The sequence below is a fragment of the Nicotiana tabacum genome, chromosome 4 (assembly GCF_000715075.1).
Source record: "Nicotiana tabacum cultivar K326 chromosome 4, ASM71507v2, whole genome shotgun sequence".
In the NCBI taxonomy this organism is placed as follows: domain Eukaryota; kingdom Viridiplantae; phylum Streptophyta; class Magnoliopsida; order Solanales; family Solanaceae; genus Nicotiana; species Nicotiana tabacum.
In genome coordinates this window covers 66,400,885-66,412,349 of record NC_134083.1, presented here as the reverse complement: position 1 = coordinate 66,412,349, position 11,465 = coordinate 66,400,885, and positions in this window count along the sequence as shown.

The window sequence follows — 11,465 nt, the reverse complement described above, 5'->3', positions numbered from 1 at the left end:
TTCCTGGATCCACCAGAACGCGTTTGATTTTAAAATCTAGTACATTTAAAGAAATTACCAATACATCGTTGTGCAATAGCAACAACCTGTATGCGTCCTCCTCTGTAAAAGTGATGTCGTCTTCAGCGACTTCCCAGAGTCTCTTGCTATGGGTTATAGACACCTTCGTCATCTTTGCTGCTGAGAAGGTAACCTCGTTGATCTCATTCCCCCCGAAGATCATGTTGATCGTCTAGCGCGGGGGTCTTCCCCTGGTTTTGAGTTCTCCGCGTTGTCACAGTTGCGACCGTAATTGTTCTTAATCCGGTCGCTTAAGAATTCCCTTAGATGGTAATTTTTCAATAGTGTCGCCCCTTCTTCACGCAGATGTCGACATTCCCCAGCCCGATGGCCATTTGTCCCGTGGTATTCCCACCACAAATGTTGATCCCTCTGACTGGGGTCGGACCTCATCGCTTCGGGAACCGTGCTTCTTTAATGTTTCTCATAGACGATGCCAACTTTACTATACTGACGTTGAAGTTGTATTCTGATAGCCTCGGGTAGGAAGGGTCCCGCGTACCTGATGCTTCTTTGTCCTGTAATGACATGTTATTCCGACCGCGATCAATTCTTCTATCGGTAACGAACCTGACTGCTGACCGGAAACCTTTGCCGCGTCATTAGGCCCGTTCGTAGGGCAAAAACTGGCCCCTCGAAGACCGTCTATCCGTGTCGAAATCGTCTTTTGATTTTTCTTTACTCTTCTCCTAACCTTTTTGCCGACGCCGAGAAGCCAATCAGATCATCTTCAATCCTTATCTTAGACTCGTACCGGTTGTGAACATATGCCCAAGCCGTCGCTTGGAACTCAAGCAAGCTTTCCTTCAATTTCCGGGAAGCATTAGGACTTCTTGGATTCAGACTCTTGGTGAATGCTTCAGCCGCCCATTAATCCGGAACAACCTGGAGCAACATCCTCTCCTTTTGGAACAGGGTGACGAATTCTTGTAATAATTCGGACTCTCCTTGTGCAATTGTGAATATGTCGGCCTTTCGGTCCTGTACCTTTCTGGCCCCGACATATGCTTTAATAAAAGAATCCGCGAGCATCTCAAAGAATCTATGGAATGTTTGGGTAATAGCGAATACCACGTCAAGGCTTCCCTCGTGAAAGTCTCTCCGAATTACTTCAGCAAAACAAATTCAATCTCGTGGGGAGCTAAATCGTTCCCATTCACCGCCGTTGTATATGTGGTAATATGCTCCTGAGGGTCCGAAGTCCCATCATATTTCGGCACGTCGTGCATTTTAAACCGCTTCGGGATTAATTCTGGTGCCGCGCTTGGTTTATACGGCAAACTGAGTATACTTCTTTGAGTCTGACCCTTTCCGCACTCGTGGTGCACCCGGGATTTGGTCCATGCGGACGTTCACTTCCCTCATAAACCGCAGGAGCTCACTTTTGAAGGGATCGCTCTCGTTGTTGTGACCAGAACCACTCCCCCGGCCCCATCAGAGCCGACCTCGCCTCTCAAGGTGTTGTTGTTGACCCTCTGCGTTGTTTGATTTGCGGGAGCACCAGGAGGAACTGGACCTTGTCCATTTGCGTTATTGGAAGCACCCGACAACGCCTACTTTATTTCTGTCATAACCTTATCCTGCCGTGTGAGATGGCCTAGAATGACCTCTTGTTGCTCTTGTAGGACCCTTATCGCTTCAACAACATTGTAATGACCCGGCCGGTCGTTTTGAATATTATAACCCTATTTTCCCATTTACTGCTCAATTTATGCCTTTCTATTGATTTATGACTTATCGGGTTAGTTGGTTCGGGTCCGAAAGGAATTCAGAGTGAAATGAGATACTTAGTCTCATAATTGAAAAAATATTAAGTTAGAAAAGTGGACCGGATATAGACCTATATGTAAACGATCTCGGATTCAAATTCTGATAATTCTGATAGCTCCGTATGGTGATTTCGGACTTAGGAGCGTGTCCGGAAGAATTTTTGGAGGTCTGTAGAGGAATTAGACTTGAAATGTCGAAAGTTGAATTTTTGGAAAGTTTGACCGAGGGGTTGACTTTTTGATATCAGGGTCGAAATCCGATTCTGAAAATTTTAATAGGTATGTTATGTCATTTATGACTTGTGTGCAAAATTTGAGGTCAATCGGACGTGATTTGAAAGGTTTCGGCGTTATTTGTAGAAATTAGAAATTTCAAAGTTCAATAGGCTTGAATTGGGCCGTAATTCATGGTTTTAGCGTTGTTTGAGGTGATTTGAGGATTTGACTAAGTTCGTATGATATTTTAGGACTTGTTGGTATATTTGGTTGAGGTCCCGAGGGCCTCGGGTGAGTTTTGGATGGTTACATATCAAACAATTTGAACTACAACAGCTGCTGCAATTTCCTTCTATTGGAAATTTCTTCTGCCACATTCGAGCCTAGAAATCTCTCAGAATCGAGGGCCACGATCGAAACCATGATCGAGCCCAGGGTTGATGGCTATGATCGAAGCCATGATCGAACCCAGGGTCGAGGGCCGCGATCGAAGCCATGATCTAGCCCAGGGTCGAGGGTCATGGTAGAAGGCAGGGTCGAAGACATGATCGAAGGCTAGGGTCGAGGGCCATGATCGAGGATCAGGATCGAAGCCACGATCGAGGCTTAGGATCGAGGACTAGGATCGAAGCCGAGGATCGAGGCCTAGGATTGAGGACCTCGATCGAAGGCCAAGATCGAAGGCCAAGATCGAGGCAGAACTGAGGTTGTCTGGGCAGAATTATAAAAATATGGACTTCGTCCCATTCGCCATTTTTGACAAATTGGAGCTTAAGGAGAGGCAATTTTTGATATATTTTCAAGAAAAACTTGAGATAAGTTCCTTGTGATCATTTGTACTCCATAATATTGAATTATCATCCAATAATCCGACTAGATTACATGATTTTGAGGTGTAAATCGGAGATTGGAACTTAGAAATTTGGAAATAAGATTTGTAGTTTTGAGGGTCAAGTTGAGGTCGGATTTTAGTAAAATTGGTATGGGTAGACTCGTGGTTGAATGGGCTTTTGAATTTTATAACTTTTGTCGGGTTCCGAGACATGGGCCCCACGGGCAATTTTTGAGCTAAATTTCGGATTTTTATGAAAAGTTAGTATTTTCTTATGAAATTAATTTCAATAAATTTTATTGATTGAAACGAATTATTTGTGACTAGATTCGAGGCATTCGGAGGCCGATTTGCGAGGCAAAGGCATAGCAAAGTAAATAGTTTCACGTTTTGAGGTAAGTAACAATTTTAAATCTCGTCCTGAGGGTATTAAACCTCGGATTTTGGTATCATGTGATTATTTTGGAGGTGATGCACATGCTAGGTGACGGGCGTGTGGGTGTGCACCGAGGAGATTATGACTTGGTCCGTCCCGAAAAACTGTAAAGTTGAATAATTTGTTGTTAGCTATATGCTCTCTATGTGTTGATAAAATTTGACTGTAAATCATGTGAGAAATCATGCTTAGGCTATGTGATAGTACTGTTGGGACCCACAGAGGTCGCGTACTTGTTGAATTGCCTGCTAAATGCTATATGTACTCAGTCTCAGTTTTTACTTGCACGTTTTATCTCAGTCTCTGTTATTATTATCGATACATCATATCATTGTTGTTTGGGCTGATTTCATGATTAATGAGAGCCCGAGAGACTGGAGATATTTATGACTGAGAGAGGCCGAGGGCCTGATTGTGAGATATTGATATCATAGCATGTGAGTTGTCAGTGCAACACGTGAGTTGGCCGTGTAGATCCTTATATTATACTATAGCATGTGAGTTGGCCGTGCAGCACGTGAGTTGGCTGTTCGGATCCTTATATTATACTATAGCACGTGAGTTGGCCGTGCAGCACGTAAGTGGCCAGTGCGGATCCAGATATTTATATTATGGCACGTGAGTAGTCCGTGCAGATTATAGCGCTTGGGCTGTAGGAGCCCCTCCGGAGTCTGTAAACCCCCAGTGAGTGCGTGTACCCATTGAGAGTGAGTGATGAGGGCTGGGAGCCCAGTGAGAGATTGTTGTCCTAAGAGGTTGTATTCTATTTATTGTTGCACTTAGTTGCTATCTGTCATTGTTGTGAAATCTCTGAAAGATTGTTGATATACGGATTACATGAACAGGAACTGTAAAAAAATTGATTTGACATTAAACTGCCAGATTTGATAGCATGTCTATTCTTTGCTGGAATTACTGAAAATGAACCATAAATGTGTAGCTCGTTACTATCTTCAGTTCCTTATTTATTATTGTTACTTGCTGAGTTGATTGTACTCATATTACACCCTACACTTCGTGTGCAGATCTAGGTGTTCCTGGACATAGCGAGTGTTGATCCTTTCGCGCGGTTGGTTTTCAGGAGATTTTGAGGTAGCTGCCGTGTTCCGCAGACCTTGTCTCTCCTTCTCTATCTCTTTGTTTACTGTATTTGGTCTCAGACTATTATAGACTATATTTTCCAGACTTGTATTCATATTAGATGCTCATGTACTCAGTGACACCATGTTTTGGGGAGTGTTTGTATTGTATTTAAATATTATATTTTTAACCTTAAAGAGAAGTTTTTGGTTATTGAGATTATCGGCTTGGCTAGTATCGAGATAGGCAACATCACGACAGGTTGGGATTTTAGGTCGTGACAAGTTGGTATCAGAGCCTAGGTTATGTAGGTCTCATGAGTCATGAGCATGTTTAGTAGAGTCTTGCGGATCGGTACAGAGACGTCTGTACTTATCATCGAGAGGCTGCAGAACCTTTAGAAAAATTTCACTTTCTTGTATTCTGTCGTGCGAATTTGTTGATTCTGGAAACTAAATTTCGGTTATTCTATTCTCTCACAGATGGTGAGGACACGTACTACCGGATCGGACGGTCAGCCACCAGTTAGGGCCGCGAGAGGCCAGGGCCGTGGTAGAGGTCGGGCCCAAGGTAGAGGTCGAGTTGTAGCTCGTACCACAGTTAGAACAACACTTGTAGTACCACCAGTTGTTCCAACTCAGGAACAGATTCCAGATATAGTTGAGCCGACAGGATCAGCTCAGGCACCGTCTGTGCCCATTGAGATTGCATGCATTCAGGAGACTTTGGCCCAGATATTGGCAGCCTGCACTGGTCTTGCTCAGGTGGTTTCGGCTCAGGCCGCACCTGCCACTTCTCAGGCTGGGGAGCTACTCATACCCCTGTTGCCCGTACTCCAGACTAGGTAGTATAAGGACTTCAGATACCGGGGGCACTACCAGCCCAGCCGGTTGCTGCTGCTCAGGCCCCGATAGTTCCTATTATGGCAGACGATGAGCAGAGGAGACTTGAGAGATTTGAGAGGCTTCGACCTCCACCATTTAGCGGTACCGAGTCAGAGGATGCTCAGGATTTTATGGATAGGTGCCAATGGATACTTCGGACAACAAGTGTTCTTGAGATCAATGGGGTCTCATTCACAACTTTTTAGTTTTCTGGGGATGCACTTAGATGGTGGGAGACTTACGAGAGGCGTAGGCCTGTTGGCGCAACACCCCTTACTTGGCATCAATTCTCCGTGGTCTTTTTGGAGAAGTTCGTACTTCAGTCCCACAAAGAAGAGCTGTGCAGACAGTTTGAGCAGCTTTGCCAGGGTGATATGTCCGTGACGCGGTACGAGATGAGATTTTCTGAGTTGGCTCGTCACGCAATCTGGTTGGTTCCCACTGATAGGGAGAGGATTAGGAGATTCATTTATGGCCTCACATATCAGCTGCGGTTACTTATAACTAGAGAGATAGTATTTGGTGCTACTTTTGATGAGGTAGTGGACATTGCTCGGCAGATAGAGATGGTTCGTAGCCAGGAACATGGAGAGAGAGAGAGACTAAGGGGCCTCGTGGTCCGGGTGATTACAACGTTGTTCCTTTAGGGGGTCAGTTTCACCGAGGCAGGGGTCGTTCTTACAGACACGCTTAGACGGGTCATCCAGCTCATCGTGGTGCATCAGCTATCCATGGTTATTACAATGCTCACTCATGCCAGTCTTCATTTAGTGCACTACCAGCGCATAGTTCTCATCATGCCTCGTCCGCATAGGATTCTACAGTTCATTCCTCGGGTTATCAGGAGAAGCAGTTCCGTCAGAGGAGGGGTTGTTTCGAGTGCGAAGAATTTGGTCATTTCAAGAGAGAGTGCCCTAGGCTGTTGAGTGGGGCTTCACAACAGAGTTCTCGACCGACAGCACCAGCACCAGCAGTTATACCACCCGTCCTGCCATCTCGGGGTAGGGGTCAGGCAGCTAGGGATCGCCCAAGAGGGGGAGGCCGATCAGGTGGCAGGCAGGCTTGATTCTGTGCTTTTCCTGCCACGCCAGATGCTGTTGCCTCAGACGCAGTGATCACATGTATTGTTTCTATGTGACACAGGGACGCATCTATATTATTTGACACTAGTTCCACTTATTCATATGTATCATCGTATTTTTCTCATTATCTAGATATTCCCTGTGAGTCCTTAGTTTCACCTGTTTGTGTCTACACCGGTGGGCGATATTATTACTGTGGATCGTGTGTATCGGTCGTGTGTGGTAACTATTGGGGAACTGGAGACTAGAGTTGATCTCTTATTACTCGGTATGGTTGATTTCGATGTAATCCTGGGTATGGATTGGTTGTCTCCATGTCATGCTATTCTGGACCGTCACGCAAAAATCGTGACGTTGACGATGCCGGGGTTGCCAAAGGTTGAATCGAGGGGTTCTCTAGATCTTGTTCCTAGCAGGGTAATTTCTTATTTGAAGTCCCAACGTATGGTTGGAAAGGGATGCTTGTCATATTTGTGAGAGATGTTGATGCAGATACTCCTATTATTGATTCAGTACCGGTCGTGTGAGACTTTTCGGATGTATTTCCTGCAGACCTGCCGGGTATGCCACCCGATAGGGATATTGATTTCGGTATTGACTTGGTACATGGCACTCAGCCCATTTCTATTCCTCCGTATCACATGGCACCAGTTGAGTTAAAAGAATTGAAAGAGCAACTTCAGGAACTCCTTGAAAAAGGGTTTATTAGACCTAGTGTGTCGCCTTGGGGTGCACCGGTTCTGTTTGTGAAAAAGAAAGATGATACTATGTGGATGTGCATTAATTATAGGCAGTTGAACAAAGTTACAATCAAGAATAAATATCAATTGCTGCGTATTGATGATTTATTTGACCAGCTTCAAGGAGCGAGGGTGTTCTCCAAAATTGATTTGAGGTCTGGGTATCACCAATTAAAAATTTGGGATTCAGATATTCTAAAGACGGCATTCAGGACTCGTTATGGCCACTATGAATTTCTTGTGATGTCTTTTGGGCAAACCAACGCCCCAACAACATTTATGCATTTGATGAATAGTGTATTTTAGCCATATCTTGATTTATTTGTCGTGGTATTCATTGATGATATTCTGATGTACTCACGTAGCTAGGAGGAGCATGCACAACACTTGGGTATTGTATTACAGAGGTTGAGAGAGGAGAAACTTTATGTCAAATTCTCTAAGTGTGAGTTCTGGCTTAGTTCGGTGGCATTCTTGGGACATATAGTGTCCAGTGAAGGTATTAAGGTGGATCCGAAGAAAATAGAGGCAGTTCAAAATTGGCCCAGACCATCCTCAGTTACTGAGATTCGGAGTTGGCCGTGCGGATCCAGATATTTATATTATGGCACGTGAGTTGTCCGTGCAGATTATAACGCTTGGGCTGTAGGAGCCCCTCCGGAGTCTGTACACCCCCAGTGAGCGCGGGTACCCATTTAGAGTGAGTGATGAGGGCTGGGAGCCGAGTGAGTGATTGTTGTCCTAAGAGGTTGTACTTGATTTCCATTTTTTGTTGCACTTAGTTGCTATTTGTCATTGTTGTGAAATCTCTGAAAGATTGTTGATATACGGATTACATGAACATGAACAGTATAAAAATTGATTTGACATTAAACTGCCAAATTTGATAGCATGTCTATTCTTTGCTGGAATTACTGGAAATGAACCATAACTGTGTAGCTCGTTATTATCTTCAGTTCCTTATTTATTATTGTTACTTGCTGAGTTGGTTATACTCATACTACACCCTGCACTTCGTGTGCAGATCTAGGTATTCCCGGACATAACGGGTGTTGATCCTTTCACGCGGTTGATTTTCAGGAGATTTTGAGGTAGCTGCCGTGTTCCGCAGACCTTGTCTCTCCTTCTCTATCTCTTTATTTACTGTATTTGGTCTTAGACTATTATAGACTATTTTTTCCAGACTTGTATTCATATTAGATGCTCATGTACTCAGTGACACCAGGTTTTGATGAGTGTTTGTATTATATTTAAATATTATATTTTCAACCTTAAAGAAAAGTTTTGGTTTATTGAGATTATCGGCTTGCCTAGTATCGAGATAGGCGCCATCACGACCGGTTGGGATTTTGGGTCGTGACAAGTTCAATCTCGTGGGGAGCTAAATCGTTCTCATTCACCGCCGTTGTATAGGTGGTAATATGCTCCTGAGGGTCCGAAGTCCCATCATATTTCGGCACGTCGTGCATTTTAAACTGCTTCGGGATCAATTCTGGTGCCGCGCTTGGTTTATACGGCAACTGAGTATACTTCTTTGAGTCTGGCCCTTTCAGCACTCGTGGTGCACCCGGGATTTGGTCCATGCGGACGTTCACTTCCCTCATAAACTGCAGGAGCTCACTTTTGAAGGGATCGCTCTCATTGTTTTGACCAGAACTACTCCCCCCGGCCCCATCAGAGCCGACCTCGCCCCTCGAGGTGTTGTTGTTGACCCTCCACGTTGTTTGATTTGCGGGAGCATCGGGAGCAACTGGACCTTGTCCATTTGCGTTATTGGAAGCACCCGACAACACCTGCTTTATTTCTATCATAACCTTATCCTGCCGTGTGAGATGGCCTAGAATGACCTCTTGTTGCTCTTGCAGGACCCTTACCGCTTCAACAACATGCTCCATTTCAGCATCAACGAGAGTTGCCTCCCGAACATGTCGCGGGTACCGCCTGCCATGGACCAGCATAGCATCGTTTCCCTTATTGCGGGTGTCACTGATTGAATCATCGTGCTGAGGCTGGTTTCCTTGGGCCTCAGGATTGTGTGTGTTGTTGACACCATTATCTGCCAGTTTTTGTGATTTTTTGCTAAGAACAAATAATCAAAACACGTTAGTAAAAGAGACAATGATCAACTTAATTACACGACTGTCTAGGCCCTACGGTGGGTGCCAAATTGTTTATCCATAAAAGATACAGTTGAATTTATACATGGTTTCTAGACAAGTGAATTAATTCGATTCTGAAATAATACAAGAATTGAAAAAATATACAATACTTAGCCTTGAAATGAAGACGAAATAATAGAAACAGTAATTCCGGGAGCAAGGCTTTCGGGCAAAACAATAATGAAATCAAAAAGTAAAAAGGTAAAGTTGTATAAAGTTTTGAATAGATTATAGTGTCAGTTTGCTAGAAAATTTGTGTCCTTTTTACAATGACAATAGATCTCACTATTTATAGGTGCACCTAGGGAACAAGGTCTCAGGATCATGCCCCTCTTTAATGTCAATTATGAGGGTCATTGAAGAGTGTGTAACGATGAGCATAAATGATAAATTTATTATAACGGACAATGTACTAAATGCTGTAGAATATTCTCCATTAAATGCTACCGGGTGGTAGACATTTATTGCATCTTTATGAGCATCATTCTTTCCGGTAATAAATGAAACAATTGTCTTCGATTTTAGCTATCATCTGCTTTCGACTCCACGTGTCACTCTCTTATGCAATTACTTAGCATAACATATTTTTACCCTATACAATGTTCTTTTTTTCCTGGTCGAAAGTAAAAAAAAATAAAAAAATCAACCAAGGGTATACAAATGTATATCTACTAGTTCGTGGGACTCTATAACTAGACATCTAAGACCTCGTGAAAGAAACCATTTCTATCTAAGAGATACATAGCATATTCATCAATCTTTTTTTTCTTCTTTTTTTTAATCAAATATACCACTGGATTATTCACATAGTAGTTATTATATTAAATAAATCCCACAGGGTCCTATTATTACTATTCATCAATCTACTCTTACGCATGATATCTATTTAATTTATCAAGTAATTATTTTCATTTGCTCTGTGATGTGTACTTGAATGGCAATCTCCTTCAGCCTGCTATTGCTTTCTCTTTGAACCCCTTGAAATCTTCTAGTATTCCTTTCATTCCAGATGTAATAAACTGAGACAACAAATAAGAAGTTCAATATCCATACCCTAGCTCTGTTGTTATTTATCCTTTTCGATAACTAGTGCACTTCATCGTCCCAGCTTCCCATCTATATGCTTTCTCCCATCCAAACTCTTTTTTTGTTTCTTACTCGGTGTCCGGTACCCGCATCGTGGCATGACTAAATTCGAATTCACTCCGGGAAGTAGGTAAAACGCTCCCTAACAAAGTTAATTCCATACTCATGCCTCAAACCCGAGATCTTTGATTAAGGATGAATGAGTACTTACCACTCCACCACAACCCTTGTTGGTTCTCCCGTCCAACTCAACAGGGAGCACCAAATATGTATTTGGAGTAGGTACATGTGAAAAAGAGATGTGACAGAGTATCCTCTACTCCTACATTCTTTAGGAGCTTGAATTTTTCACTTTTCTAGTATATCAACCGTAGATAATCTTCCTTGAACAGTTAGCCATAGGATAAACTGGCGTCTTGGCATTAGACCTGGTTTCATGCTTTTCCTCTGGACCTTCTGAGACTGTTTTGAGAACTCCCTTCCAGCAATAAGTCTGCAGAGCTGTCCCAAAGTTCATGCTCTATTAAGAAACCACTTTCTAGCATCCAATATATTGCTCCAGCTGACTTGTTTAGGAGTTGGTAAAACTGTTAGGTCTCTCCCTTTTTTATATAGAAGTTATGCACCCATTGAATCTATAGTGTGAAGTTATGCACCTATTGAATCCATATTGTGTCCGATAATGCCCCAAAAAGTAAACAAATTGCAGCTCTATTCCATATATAAAAATTAATGATGTTCAATCCTCCTGATGACCTAGGCATACACAATCTCTCCCAATTTTTTTTTTTTTTTTTTGTCAAAAGTGTTTTTTTCTTTCTAAAATTAAGGTGTTTGACCAAGCTTTTGAAAGGAAAAAAAGTGCTTTTGAAGAAAAGCAGAAACAGTTTTTGAGAAGCAGAAAAAAGTAGCTTATCTTCAAAAGTACTTTTTAATATACTTAGAAACAGTTTTTTAAACCTTGGTCAAACACTAATTGCTGCTCAGAAATATTTTTTAAATTAATTAGCCAAACACAAACTGATTCTCACCAAAAATATTGTTGAGAAAAATACTTTTAAGAAAACGCACTACACAAAATAAGTTAATTTTTGCAGCTTGACCAAACGGGCTATCAGCCT